General features: G+C 35.9%; 19 non-coding genes across 19 annotated transcripts; all 19 read left to right on the top strand.

The window, feature by feature from the left end:
- Positions 1–675: 675 nt before the first annotated feature.
- On the top strand, positions 676–758 carry TRNAL-CAG (transfer RNA leucine (anticodon CAG)). The gene has a single exon. It is a non-coding gene; the product is annotated as a tRNA-Leu (tRNA).
- Positions 759–1140: 382 nt separating this feature from the next.
- On the top strand, positions 1141–1223 carry TRNAL-CAG (transfer RNA leucine (anticodon CAG)). The gene has a single exon. It is a non-coding gene; the product is annotated as a tRNA-Leu (tRNA).
- A 660-nt stretch (positions 1224–1883) lies between these two features.
- Positions 1884–1966, top strand: TRNAL-CAG (transfer RNA leucine (anticodon CAG)). Its single transcript has one exon. It is a non-coding gene; the product is annotated as a tRNA-Leu (tRNA).
- A 380-nt stretch (positions 1967–2346) lies between these two features.
- On the top strand, positions 2347–2429 carry TRNAL-CAG (transfer RNA leucine (anticodon CAG)). Its single transcript has one exon. It is a non-coding gene; the product is annotated as a tRNA-Leu (tRNA).
- Positions 2430–2810: 381 nt separating this feature from the next.
- Positions 2811–2893, top strand: TRNAL-CAG (transfer RNA leucine (anticodon CAG)). Its single transcript has one exon. It is a non-coding gene; the product is annotated as a tRNA-Leu (tRNA).
- A 660-nt stretch (positions 2894–3553) lies between these two features.
- On the top strand, positions 3554–3636 carry TRNAL-CAG (transfer RNA leucine (anticodon CAG)). The gene has a single exon. It is a non-coding gene; the product is annotated as a tRNA-Leu (tRNA).
- Positions 3637–4017: 381 nt separating this feature from the next.
- Positions 4018–4100, top strand: TRNAL-CAG (transfer RNA leucine (anticodon CAG)). The gene has a single exon. It is a non-coding gene; the product is annotated as a tRNA-Leu (tRNA).
- Positions 4101–4761: 661 nt separating this feature from the next.
- TRNAL-CAG (transfer RNA leucine (anticodon CAG)) lies at positions 4762–4844 on the top strand. Its single transcript has one exon. It is a non-coding gene; the product is annotated as a tRNA-Leu (tRNA).
- A 380-nt stretch (positions 4845–5224) lies between these two features.
- TRNAL-CAG (transfer RNA leucine (anticodon CAG)) lies at positions 5225–5307 on the top strand. Its single transcript has one exon. It is a non-coding gene; the product is annotated as a tRNA-Leu (tRNA).
- A 660-nt stretch (positions 5308–5967) lies between these two features.
- On the top strand, positions 5968–6050 carry TRNAL-CAG (transfer RNA leucine (anticodon CAG)). Its single transcript has one exon. It is a non-coding gene; the product is annotated as a tRNA-Leu (tRNA).
- A 339-nt stretch (positions 6051–6389) lies between these two features.
- On the top strand, positions 6390–6472 carry TRNAL-CAG (transfer RNA leucine (anticodon CAG)). The gene has a single exon. It is a non-coding gene; the product is annotated as a tRNA-Leu (tRNA).
- A 1111-nt stretch (positions 6473–7583) lies between these two features.
- On the top strand, positions 7584–7666 carry TRNAL-CAG (transfer RNA leucine (anticodon CAG)). The gene has a single exon. It is a non-coding gene; the product is annotated as a tRNA-Leu (tRNA).
- A 339-nt stretch (positions 7667–8005) lies between these two features.
- Positions 8006–8088, top strand: TRNAL-CAG (transfer RNA leucine (anticodon CAG)). Its single transcript has one exon. It is a non-coding gene; the product is annotated as a tRNA-Leu (tRNA).
- Positions 8089–9191: 1103 nt separating this feature from the next.
- Positions 9192–9274, top strand: TRNAL-CAG (transfer RNA leucine (anticodon CAG)). Its single transcript has one exon. It is a non-coding gene; the product is annotated as a tRNA-Leu (tRNA).
- Positions 9275–10397: 1123 nt separating this feature from the next.
- Positions 10398–10480, top strand: TRNAL-CAG (transfer RNA leucine (anticodon CAG)). Its single transcript has one exon. It is a non-coding gene; the product is annotated as a tRNA-Leu (tRNA).
- Positions 10481–10819: 339 nt separating this feature from the next.
- On the top strand, positions 10820–10902 carry TRNAL-CAG (transfer RNA leucine (anticodon CAG)). The gene has a single exon. It is a non-coding gene; the product is annotated as a tRNA-Leu (tRNA).
- Positions 10903–12013: 1111 nt separating this feature from the next.
- On the top strand, positions 12014–12096 carry TRNAL-CAG (transfer RNA leucine (anticodon CAG)). The gene has a single exon. It is a non-coding gene; the product is annotated as a tRNA-Leu (tRNA).
- A 339-nt stretch (positions 12097–12435) lies between these two features.
- On the top strand, positions 12436–12518 carry TRNAL-CAG (transfer RNA leucine (anticodon CAG)). Its single transcript has one exon. It is a non-coding gene; the product is annotated as a tRNA-Leu (tRNA).
- Positions 12519–13621: 1103 nt separating this feature from the next.
- TRNAL-CAG (transfer RNA leucine (anticodon CAG)) lies at positions 13622–13704 on the top strand. The gene has a single exon. It is a non-coding gene; the product is annotated as a tRNA-Leu (tRNA).
- The last annotated feature ends 121 nt before the right edge of the window (positions 13705–13825 follow it).

Genomic DNA, 13825 nt, shown 5'->3' with positions numbered 1-13825 from the left:
GAAAATGCATCAGCAAACAAACTCTGGGCATTTGAATTCTAATCCTCAAAAGAGAAAAGAAATCCTACTTTATACATTAGAACCACTTTCAAAATGAATGGAAAAGCAGTTGATACAGTCTTTAAATCAATAGTTTCTACAATATGACCATTGTATCTTTAGAGAGGGGATTTCGTACTATATCACTTTTTAAAAAGTTTATGTTATATATGTCAGGATGGCCGAGCTGTCTAAGGCGCTGCGTTCAGGTCGCAGTCTCCTCTGGAGGCGTGGGTTCAAATCCAACTTCTGACATGACTCTTTCTTTTCTTATTTGTTCTTCAATTCTTCTTCCTTGTTGCATGAAAAAAAGAATGACTTAAGAATTAGATGAACACTATCTGCAAAATTCTGTTTCCAATTCCACCATGTAAAAAATGTATCAATCAATCCACAATTTTGCTATGTATCAAGAAAAGATCACACTGTTTTCTCTGTCAAAATAGGGGCCTGAAACCTACCAAAGAGATCAATGTCATGTTCTTTGTATTGGTCATGAACATAAACCCCACTTGGGTACATTAAAATAGGATCCAATCAATCCCATAAGCTAAACAAAGTAGCCAGTTTGTGCAAGATTCACAAATTTCACTTCATAATATAAAATTTTTCTTAAAAATAGTGCGATAGGTATATGTCAGGATGGCCGAGTGGTCTATGGCGCTGCGTTCAGGTCGCAGTCTCCTCTGGAGGCGTGGGTTCAAATCCCACTTCTGACATAGTTCTTCCTTTCTTTATTGGTTCTACTATTTCCTCTTCCTTGTTGCATGAAAACAGAATGACTTAAGAATTAGATGAACACTCTCTGCAAAATTCTGTTTCCAATTCCACCATGAAAAAAAATGTATCAATCAATCCACAATTTTGCTATGTATCAAGAAAAGATCACACTGTTTTCTCTTTAAAAATAGGGGCCTGAAACCTACCAAAGAGATCAATGTCATATTCTTTGTATTGGTCATGAACATAAACCCCACTTGGGTACATTAAAATAGGATCCAATCAATCCCATAAGCTAAACAAAGTAGCCAGTTTGTGCAAGATTCACAAATTTCACTTCATAATATTAAATTTTTCTTAAAAATAGTGCGATAGCTATATGTCAGAATGGCCGAGTGGTCTATGGCGCTGCGTTCAGGTCGCAGTCTCCTCTGGAGGCGTGGGTTCAAATCACACTTCTGACATAGTTCTTCCTTTCTTTATTGGTTCTACTATTTCCTCTTCCTTGTTGCATGAGAAGAGAATGACTTAAGAATCAGATTAACACCCACTGCAAAACTCTGTTTCAATTTCCACCATTCAAAAATGCATCAATCCATTATGTTTTTATATAGAAAGAAAATAGCACACTATTCTTTGTACAAAAAAGGGCTTGAAAGCTACCACTGACATCAATATCATGCTTTTTGTATTGTCTGCTTCATACTTCTTGATTTATATTTTGCTAAATAAAATATCTCCCAAATTAAGATTTTGGGAGGCATTTTTCTAACTTAAGAGAACTGCTCTTCTAAGCCATTGGTCATGAAAATAAACCCCACTTGGGTTCATTATAATAGAATCCAATGAATCCCACAAGCTAAAGGAAGTAGCCAGTTTGTGCAATCTTCACAAATTTTACTCAACAGTGAGTGAAAATGCATCAGCAAACAAACTCTGGGCATTTGAATTCTAATCCTCAAAAGAGAAAATAAATCCTACTTTATACATTAAAACCACTTTCAAAATGAATGGAAAAGCAATTGATACAGTCTTTAAATCAATAGTTTCTACAATATGACCATTGTATCGTTAGAGAGGGGATTTCGTACTATATCACTTTTTAAAAAGTTAGTGTGATATATGTCAAGATGGCCGAGCGGTCTAAGGCGCTGCGTTCAGGTCGCAGTCTCCTCTGGAGGCGTGGGTTCAAATCCCGCTTCTGACATGACTCTTTCTTTTCTTATTTGTTCTTCAATTCTTCTTCCTTGTTGCATGAAAAAAGAATGACTTAAGAATTAGATGAACACTATCTGCAAAATTCTGTTTCCAATTCCACCATGTAAAAAATGTATCAATCAATCCACAATTTTGCTATGTATCAAGAAAAGATCACACTGTTTTCTCTGTCAAAATAGGGGCCTGAAACCTACCAAAGAGATCAATGTCATGTTCTTTGTATTGGTCATGAACATAAACCCCACTTGGGTACATTAAAATAGGATCCAATCAATCCCATAAGCTAAACAAAGTAGCCAGTTTGTGCAAGATTCACAAATTTCACTTCATAATATAAATTTTTTCTTAAAAATAGTGCAATAGGTATATGTCAGGATGGCCGAGTGGTCTATGGCGCTGCGTTCAGGTCACAGTCTCCTCTGGAGGTGTGGGTTCAAATCCCACTTCTGACATAGTTCTTCCTTTCTTTATTGGTTCTACTATTTCCTCTTCCTTGTTGCATGAAAAAAGAATGACTTAAGAATTAGATGAACACTCTCTGCAAAATTCTGTTTCCAATTCCACCATGGAAAAAAATGTATCAATCAATCCACAATTTTGCTATGTATCAAGAAAAGATCACACTGTTTTCTCTTTAAAAATAGGGGCCTGAAACCTACCATAGAGATCAATGTCATGTTCTTTGTATTGTCATGAACATAAACCCCACTTGGGTACATTAAAATAGGATCCAATCAATCCCATAAGCTAAACAAAGTAGCCAGTTTGTTCAAGATTCACAAATTTCACTTCATAATATAAATTTTTTCTTAAAAATAGTGCGATAGCTATATGTCAGGATGGCCGAGTGGTCTATGGCGCTGCGTTCAGGTCGCAGTCTCCTCTGGAGGCGTGGGTTCAAATCCCACTTCTGACATAGTTCTTCCTTTCTTTATTGGTTCTACTATTTCCTCTTCCTTGTTGCATGAGAAGAGAATGACTTAACAATCAGATTAACACCCACTGCAAAACTCTGTTTCAATTTCCACCATTCAAAAATGCATCAATCCATTATGTTTTTATATAGAAAGAAAATAGCACACTATTCTTTGTACAAAAAAGGGCTTGAAAGCTACCACTGACATCAATATCATGCTTTTTGTATTGTCTGCTTCATACTTCTTGATTTATATTTTGCTAAATAAAATACCTCCCAAATTAAGAATTTGGGAGGCATTTTTCTAACTTAAGAAAACTGCTCTTCTAAGCCATTGGTCATGAAAATAAACCCCACTTGGGTTCATTATAATAGAATCCAATGAATCCCACAAGCTAAAGGAAGTAGCCAGTTTGTGCAATCTTCACAAATTTTACTCAACAGTGAGTGAAAATGCATCAGCAAACAAACTCTGGGCATTTGAATTCTAATCCTCAAAAGAGAAAATAAATCCTACTTTATACATTAGAACCACTTTCAAAATGAATGGAAAAGCAATTGATACAGTCTTTAAATCAATAGTTTCTACAATATGACCATTGTATCGTTAGAGAGGTCATTTCGTACTATATCACTTTTTAAAAAGTTAGTGTGATATATGTCAGGATGGCCGAGCGGTCTATGGCGCTGCGTTCAGGTCGCAGTCTCCTCTGGAGGCGTGGGTTCAAATCCCACTTCTGACAGGACTCTTTCTTTTCTTATTTGTTCTTCAATTCTTCTTCCTTGTTGCATGAAAAAAGAATGACTTAAGAATTAGATGAACACTCTCTGCAAAATTCTGTTTCCAATTCCACCATGGAAAAAAATTTATCAATCAATCCACAATTTTGTTATGTATCAAGAAAAGATCACACTGTTTTCTCTTTAAAAATAGGGGCCTGAAACCTACCAAAGAGATCAATGTCATGTTCTTTGTATTGGTCATGAACATAAACCCCACTTGGGTACATTAAAATAGGATCCAATCAATCCCATAAGCTAAACAAAGTAGCCAGTTTGTGCAAGATTCACAAATTTCACTTCATAATATTAAATTTTTCTTAAAAATAGTGCGATAGCTATATGTCAGGATGGCCGAGTGGTCTATGGCGCTGCGTTCAGGTCGCAGTCTCCTCTGGAGGCGTGGGTTCAAATCCCACTTCTGACATAGTTCTTCCTTTCTTTATTGGTTCTACTATTTCCTCTTCCTTGTTGCATGAGAAGAGTATAACTTAAGAATCAGATTAACACCCACTGCAAAACTCTGTTTCAATTTCCACCATTCAAAAATGCATCAATCCATTATGTTTTTATATAGAAAGAAAATAGCACACTATTCTTTGTACAAAAAAGGGCTTGAAAGCTACCACTGACATCAATATCATGCTTTTTGTATTGTCTGCTCCATACTTCTTGATTTATATTTTGCTAAATAAAATACCTCCCAAATTAAGAATTTGGGAGGCCTTTTTCTAACTTAAGAAAACTGCTCTTCTAAGCCATTGGTCATGAAAATAAACCCCACTTGGGTTCATTATAATAGAATCCTAATGAATCCCACAAGCTAAAGGAAGTAGCCAGTTTGTGCAATCTTCACAAATTTTACTCAACAGTGAGTGAAAATGCATCAGCAAACAAACTCTGGGCATTTGAATTCTAATCCTCAAAAGAGAAAATAAATCCTACTTTATACATTAGAACCACTTTCAAAATGAATGGAAAAGCAATTGATACAGTCTTTAAATCAATAGTTTCTACAATATGACCATTGTATCGTTAGAGAGGGGATTTCGTACTATATCACTTTTTAAAAAGTTAGTGAGATATATGTCAGGATGGCCGAGCGGTCTAAGGCGCTGCGTTCAGGTCGCAGTCTCCTCTGGAGGCGTGGGTTCAAATCCCACTTCTGACATGACTCTTCCTTTTCTTATTTGTTCTTCAATTCTTCTTCCTTGTTGCATGAAAAAAGAATGACTTAAGAATTAGATGAACACTCTCTGCAAAATTCTGTTTCCAATTCCACCATGTAAAAAATGTATCAATCAATCCACAATTTTGCTATGTATCAAGAAAAAATCACACTGTTTTCTCTGTCAAAATAGGGGCCTGAAACCTACCAAAGAGATCAATGTCATGTTCTTTGTATTGGTCATGAACATAAACCCCACTTGGGTACATTAAAATAGGATCCAATAAATCCCATAAGCTAAACAAAGTAGCCAGTTTGTGCAAGATTCACAAACTTCACTTCGTGATATTAAATTTTTCTTAAAAATAGTGCGATAGGTATATGTCAGGATGGCCGAGTGGTCTATGGCGCTACGTTCAGGTCGCAGTCTCCTCTGGTGGCGTGGGTTCAAATCCCACTTCTGACATAATTCTTCCTTTCTTTATTGGTTCTACTATTTCCTCTTCCTTGTTGCATGAGAAGAGAATGACTTAAGAATCAGATTACCACCCACTGCAAAACTCTGTTTCAATTTCCACCATTCAAAATTGCATCAATCCATTATGTTTTTATATAGAAAGAAAATAGCACACTATTCTTTGTACAAAAAAGGGCTTGAAAGCTACCACTGACATCAATATCATGCTTTTTGTATTGTCTGCTTCATACTTCTTGATTTATATTTTGCTAAATAAAATACCTCCCAAATTAAGAATTTGGGAGGCATTTTTCTAACTTAAGAAAACTGCTCTTCTAAGCCATTGGTCATGAAAATAAACCCCACTTGGGTTCATTATAATAGAATCCAATGAATCCCACAAGCTAAAGGAAGTAGCCAGTTTGTGCAATCTTCACAAATTTTACTCAACAGTGAGTGAAAATGCATCAGCAAACAAACTCTGGGCATTTGAATTCTAATCCTCAAAAGAGAAAATAAATCCTACTTTATACATTAGAACCACTTTCAAAATGAATGTAAAAGCAATTGATACAGTCTTTAAATCAATAGTTTCTACAATATGACCATTGTATCATTAGAGAGGGGATTTCGTACTATATCACTTTTTAAAAAGTTAGTGAGATATATGTCAGGATGGCCGAGCGGTCTAAGGCGCTGCGTTCAGGTCGCAGTCTCCTTTGGAGGCGTGGGTTCAAATCCCACTTCTGACATGACTCTTTCTTTTCTTATTTGTTCTTCAATTCTTCTTCGTTGTTGCATGAAAAAAGAATGACTTAAGAATTAGATGAACACTATCTGCAAAATTCTGTTTCCAATTCCACCATGTAAAAAATGTATCAATCAATCCACAATTTTGCTATGTATCAAGAAAAGATCACACTGTTTTCTCTGTCAAAATAGGGGCCTGAAACCTACCAAAGAGATCAATGTCATGTTCTTTGTATTGGTCATGAACATAAACCCCACTTGGGTACATTAAAATAGGATCCAATCAATCTCATAAGCTAAACAAAGTAGCCAGTTTGTGCAAAAAAATTAGTGTGATATATGTCAGGATGGCCGAGCGGTCTAAGGCGCTGCGTTCAGGTCGCAGTCTCCTCTGGAGGCGTGGGTTCAAATCCCACTTCTGACAGGACTCTTTCTTTTCTTATTTGTTCTTCAATTCTTCTTCCTTGTTGCATGAAAAAAGAATGACTTAAGAATTAGATGAACACTCTCTGCAAAATTCTGTTTCCAATTCCACCATGGAAAAAAATGTATCAATCAATCCACAATTTTGCTATATATCAAGAAAAGATCACACTGTTTTCTCTTTAAAAATAGGGGCCTGAAACCTACCAAAGAGATCAATGTCATGTTCTTTGTATTGGTCATGAACATAAACCCCACTTGGGTACATTAAAATAGGATCCAATCAATCCAATAAGCTAAACAAAGTAGCCAGTTTGTGCAAGATTCACAAATTTCACTTCATAATATTAAATTTTTCTTAAAAATAGTGCGATAGCTATATGTCAGGATGGCCGAGTGGTCTTTGGTCGCAGTCTCCTCTGGAGGCGTGGGTTCAAATCCCACTTCTGACATAGTTCTTCCTTTCTTTATTGGTTCTACTATTTCCTTTTCCTTTTTGCATGAGAAGAGAATGACTTAAGAATCAGATTAACACCCACTGCAAAACTCTGTTTCAATTTCCACCATTCAAAAAGGCATCAATCCATTATATTTTTATATAGCAAGAAAATAGCACACTATTCTTTGTACAAATAAGGGCTTGAAACCTACCACTGACATCAATATCATGCTTTTTGTATTATCTGCTCCATACTTCTTGATTTATATTTCGCTAAATAAAATACCTCCCAAATTAAAAATTTGGGAGGCATTTTTCTAACTTAAGAAAACTGCTCTTCTAAGCCATTGGTCATGAAAATAAACCCCACTTGGGTTCAATATAATAGAATCCAATGAATCCCACAAGCTAAATGAAGTAGCCAGTTTGTGCAATCTTCACAAATTTTACTCAACAGTGAGTGAAAATGCATCAGCAAACAAACTCTGGGCATTTGAATTCTAATCCTCAAAAGAGAAAATAAATCCTACTTTATACATTAGAACCACTTTCAAAATGAATGGAAAAGCAGTTGATACAGTCTTTAAATCAATAGTTTCTACAATATGACCATTGTATCGTTAGAGAGGGGATTTCGTACTATATCACTTTTTAAAAAGTTAGTGTGATATATGTCAGGATGGCCGAGCGGTCTAAGGCGCTGCGTTCAGGTCGCAGTCTCCTCTGGAGGCGTGGGTTCAAATCCCACTTCTGACATGACACTTTCTTTTCTTATTTGTTCTTCAATTCTTCTTCCTTGTTGCATGAAAAAAGAATGACTTAAGAATTAGATGAACACTCTCTGCAAAATTCTGTTTCCAATTCCACCATGTAAAAAATGTATCAATCAATCCACAATTTTGCTATGTATCAAGAAAAGATCACACGGTTTTCTCTGTCAAAATAGGGGCCTGAAACCTACCAAAGAGATCAATGTCATGTTCTTTGTATTGGTCATGAACATAAACCCCACTTGGGTACATTAAAATAGGATCCAATCAATCCCATAAGCTAAACAAAGTAGCCAGTTTGTGCAAAAAAATTAGTGTGATATATGTCAGGATGGCCGAGCGGTCTAAGGCGCTGCGTTCAGGTCGCAGTCTCCTCTGGAGGCGTCGGTTCAAATCCCACTTCTGATAGGACTTCGTATTTGTTCTTCAATTCTTCTTCCTTGTTGCATGAAAAAAGAATGACTTAAGAATTAGATGAACACTCTCTGCAAAATTCTGTTTCCAATTCCACCATGGAAAAAAATGTATCAATCAATCCACAATTTTGCTATATATCAAGAAAATATCACACTGTTTTCTCTTTAAAAATAGGGGCCTGAAACCTACCAAAGAGATCAATGTCATGTTCTTTGTATTGGTCATGAACATAAACCCCACTTGGGTACATTAAAATAGGATCCAATCAATCCCATAAGCTAAACAAAGTAGCCAGTTTGTGCAAGATTCACAAATTTCACTTCATAATATTAAATTTTTCTTAAAAATAGTGCGATAGCTATATGTCAGGATGGCCGAGTGTTCTTTGGTCGCAGTCTCCTCTGGAGGCGTGGGTTCAAATCCCACTTCTGACATAGTTCTTCCTTTCTTTATTGGTTCTACTATTTCCTTTTCCTTTTTGCATGAGAAGAAAATGACTTAAGAATCAGATTAACACCCACTGCAAAACTCTGTTTCAATTTCCACCATTCAAAAAGGCATCAATCCATTATATTTTTATATAGCAAGAAAATAGCACACTATTCTTTGTACAATTAAGGGCTTGAAACCTACCACTGACATCAATATCATGCTTTTTGTATTATCTGCTCCATACTTCTTGATTTATATTTCGCTAAATAAAATACCTCCCAAATTAAGAATTTGGGAGGCATTTTTCTAACTTAAGAAAACTGCTCTTCTAAGCCATTGGTCATGAAAATAAACCCCACTTGGGTTCATTATAATAGAATCCAATGAATCCCACAAGCTAAATGAAGTAGCCAGTTTGTGCAATCTTCACAAATTTTACTCAACAGTGAGTGAAAATGCATCAGCAAACAAACTCTGGGCATTTGAATTCTAATCCTCAAAAGAGAAAAGAAATCCTACTTTATACATTAGAACCACTTTCAAAATGAATGGAAAAGCAGTTGATACAGTCTTTAAATCAATAGTTTCTACAATATGACCATTGTATCGTTAGAGAGGGGATTTCGTACTATATCACTTTTTAAAAAGTTAGTGTGATATATGTCAGGATGGCCGAGCGGTCTAAGGCGCTGCGTTCAGGTCGCAGTCTCCTCTGGAGGCGTGGGTTCAAATCCCACTTCTGAAATGACTCTTTCTTTTCTTATTTGTTCTTCAATTCTTCTTCCTTGTTGCATGAAAAAAGAATGACTTAAGAATTAGATGAACACTCTCTGCAAAATTCTGTTTCCAATTCCACCATGTAAAAAATGTATCAATCAATCCACAATTTTGCTATGTATCAAGAAAAGATCACACTGTTTTCTCTGTCAAAATAGGGGCCTGAAACCTACCAAAGAGATCAATGTCATGTTCTTTGTATTGGTCATGAACATAAACCCCACTTGGGTACATTAAAATAGGATCCAATCAATCCCATAAGGTAAACAAAGTAGCCAATTTGTGCAAGATTCACAAATTTCACTTCATAATATTAAATTTTTCTTAAAAACAGTGCGATAGGTATATGTCAGGATGGCCGAGTGGTCTATGGCGCTACGCTTAGGTCGCAGTCTTTTCTGGTGGCGTGGGTTCAAATCCCACTTCTGACATAATTCTTCCTTTCTTTATTGGTTCTACTATTTCCTCTTCCTTGTTGCATGAGAAGAGAATGACTTAAGAATCAGATTAACACCCACTGCAAAACTCTGTTTCAATTTCCACCATTCAAAAATGCATCAATCCATTATGTTTTTATATAGAAAGAAAATAGCACACTATTCTTTGTACAAAAAAGGGCTTGAAAGCTACCACTGACATCAATATCATGCTTTTTGTATTGTCTGCTTCATACTTCTTGATTTATATTTTGCTAAATAAAATACCTCCCAAATTAAGAATTTGGGAGGCATTTTTCTAACTTAAGAAAACTGCTCTTCTAAGCCATTGGTCATGAAAATAAACCCCACTTGGGTTCATTATAATAGAATCCAATGAATCCCACAAGCTAAAGGAAGTAGCCAGTTTGTGCAATCTTCACAAATTTTACTCAACAGTGAGTGAAAATGCATCAGCAAACAAACTCTGGGCATTTGAATTCTAATCCTCAAAAGAGAAAATAAATCCTACTTTATACATTAGAACCACTTTCAAAATGAATGGAAAAGCAATTGATACAGTCTTTAAATCAATAGTTTCTACAATATGACCATTGTATCGTTCGAGAGGGGATTTCGTACTATATCACTTTTTAAAAAGTTAGTGTGATATATGTCAGGATGGCCGAGCGGTCTAAGGCGCTGCGTTCAGGTCGCAGTCTCCTCTGGAGGTGTGGGTTCAAATCCCACTTCTGACATGACTCTTTCTTTTCTTATTTGTTCTTCAATTCTTCTTCCTTGTTGCATGAAAAAAGAATGACTTAAGAATTAGATGAACACTATCTGCAAAATTCTGTTTCCAATTCCACCATGTAAAAAATGTATCAATCAATCCACAATTTTGCTATGTATCAAGAAAAGATCACACTGTTTTCTCTGTCAAAATAGGGGCCTGAAACCTACCAAAGAGATCAATGTCATGTTCTTTGTATTGGTCATGAACATAAACCCCACTTGGGTACATTAAAATAGGATCCAATCAATCCCATAAGCTAAACAAAGTAGCCAGTTTGTGCAAAAAAATTAGTGTGATATATGTCAGGAAGGCCGAGCGGTCTAAGGCGCTGCGTTCAGGTCGCAGTCTCCTCTGGAGGCGTGGGTTCAAATCCCACTTCTGACATGACTCTTTCTTTTCTTATTTGTTCTTCAATTCTTCTTCCTTGTTGCATGAAAAAAGAATGACTTAAGAATTAGATGAACACTCTCTGCAAAATTCTGTTTCCAATTCCACCATGGAAAAAAATGTATCAATCAATCCACAATTTTGCTATATATCAAGAAAAGATCACACTGTTTTCTCTTTAAAAATAGGGGCCTGAAACCTACCAAAGAGATCAATGTCATGTTCTTTGTATTGGTCATGAACATAAACCCCACTTGGGTACATTAAAATAGGATCCAATCAATCCCATAAGCTAAACAAAGTAGCCAGTTTGTGCAAGATTCACAAATTTCACTTCATAATATTAAATATTTCTTAAAAATAGTGCGATAGCTATATGTCAGGATGGCCGAGTGGTCTTTGGTCGCAGTCTCCTCTGGAGGCGTGGGTTCAAATCCCACTTCTGACATAGTTCTTCCTTTCTTTATTGGTTCTACTATTTCCTTTTCCTTTTTGCATGAGAAGAGAATGACTTAAGAATCAGATTAACACCCACTGCAAAACTCTGTTTCAATTTCCACCATTCAAAAAGGCATCAATCCATTATATTTTTATATAGCAAGAAAATAGCACACTATTCTTTGTACAAATAAGGGCTTGAAACCTACCACTGACATCAATATCATGCTTTTTGTATTATCTGCTCCATACTTCTTGATTTATATTTCGCTAAATAAAATACCTCCCAAATTAAGAATTTGGGAGGCATTTTTCTAACTTAAGAAAACTGCTCTTCTAAGCCATTGGTCATGAAAATAAACCCCACTTGGGTTCATTATAATAGAATTCAATGAATCCCACAAGCTAAATGAAGTAGCCAGTTTGTGCAATCTTCACAAATTTTACTCAACAGTGAGTGAAAATGCATCAGCAAACAAACTCTGGGCATTTGAATTCTAATCCTCAAAAGAGAAAATAAATCCTACTTTATACATTAGAACCACTTTCAAAATGAATGGAAAAGCAGTTGATACAGTCTTTAAATCAATAGTTTCTACAATATGACCATTGTATCGTTAGAGAGGGGATTTCGTACTATATCACTTTTTAAAAAGTTAGTGTGATATATGTCAGGATGGCCGAGCGGTCTAAGGCGCTGCGTTCAGGTCGCAGTCTCCTCTGGAGGCGTGGGTTCAAATCCCACTTCTGACATGACACTTTCTTTTCTTATTTGTTCTTCAATTCTTCTTCCTTGTTGCATGAAAAAAGAATGACTTAAGAATTAGATGAACACTCTCTGCAAAATTCTGTTTCCAATTCCACCATGTAAAAAATGTATCAATCAATCCACAATTTTGCTATGTATCAAGAAAAGATCACACGGTTTTCTCTGTCAAAATAGGGGCCTGAAACCTACCAAAGAGATCAATGTCATGTTCTTTGTATTGGTCATGAACATAAACCCCACTTGGGTACATTAAAATAGGATCCAATCAATCCCATAAGCTAAACAAAGTAGCCAGTTTGTGCAAAAAAATTAGTGTGATATATGTCAGGATGGCCGAGCGGTCTAAGGCGCTGCGTTCAGGTCGCAGTCTCCTCTGGAGGCGTCGGTTCAAATCCCACTTCTGATAGGACTTCGTATTTGTTCTTCAATTCTTCTTCCTTGTTGCATGAAAAAAGAATGACTTAAGAATTAGATGAACACTCTCTGCAAAATTCTGTTTCCAATTCCACCATGGAAAAAAATGTATCAATCAATCCACAATTTTGCTATATATCAAGAAAATATCACACTGTTTTCTCTTTAAAAATAGGGGCCTGAAACCTACCAAAGAGATCAATGTCATGTTCTTTGTATTGGTCATGAACATAAACCCCACTTGGGTACATTAAAATAGGATCCAATCAATCCCATAAGCTAAACAAAGTAGCCAGTTTGTGCAAGATTCACAAATTTCACTTCATAATATTAAATTTTTCTTAAAAATAGTGCGATAGCTATATGTCAGGATGGCCGAGTGTTCTTTGGTCGCAGTCTCCTCTGGAGGCGTGGGTTCAAATCCCACTTCTGACATAGTTCTTCCTTTCTTTATTGGTTCTACTATTTCCTTTTCCTTTTTGCATGAGAAGAAAATGACTTAAGAATCAGATTAACACCCACTGCAAAACTCTGTTTCAATTTCCACCATTCAAAAAGGCATCAATCCATTATATTTTTATATAGCAAGAAAATAGCACACTATTCTTTGTACAATTAAGGGCTTGAAACCTACCACTGACATCAATATCATGCTTTTTGTATTATCTGCTCCATACTTCTTGATTTATATTTCGCTAAATAAAATACCTCCCAAATTAAGAATTTGGGAGGCATTTTTCTAACTTAAGAAAACTGCTCTTCTAAGCCATTGGTCATGAAAATAAACCCCACTTGGGTTCATTATAATAGAATCCAATGAATCCCACAAGCTAAATGAAGTAGCCAGTTTGTGCAATCTTCACAAATTTTACTCAACAGTGAGTGAAAATGCATCAGCAAACAAACTCTGGGCATTTGAATTCTAATCCTCAAAAGAGAAAAGAAATCCTACTTTATACATTAGAACCACTTTCAAAATGAATGGAAAAGCAGTTGATACAGTCTTTAAATCAATAGTTTCTACAATATGACCATTGTATCGTTAGAGAGGGGATTTCGTACTATATCACTTTTTAAAAAGTTAGTGTGATATATGTCAGGATGGCCGAGCGGTCTAAGGCGCTGCGTTCAGGTCGCAGTCTCCTCTGGAGGCGTGGGTTCAAATCCCACTTCTGAAATGACTCTTTCTTTTCTTATTTGTTCTTCAATTCTTCTTCCTTGTTGCATGAAAAAAGAATGACTTAAGAATTAGATGAACACTCTCTGCAAAATTCTGTTTCCAATTCCACCATGTAAAAA

The sequence above is a fragment of the Crinia signifera genome, chromosome 1 (genome assembly GCF_055691185.1).
Source record: "Crinia signifera chromosome 1, ASM5569118v1, whole genome shotgun sequence".
In the NCBI taxonomy this organism is placed as follows: Eukaryota; Metazoa; Chordata; class Amphibia; order Anura; family Myobatrachidae; genus Crinia; species Crinia signifera.
The sequence above is the reverse complement of the archived record's forward strand: the minus strand, read 5'-3'. Positions and strand labels throughout refer to the sequence as shown.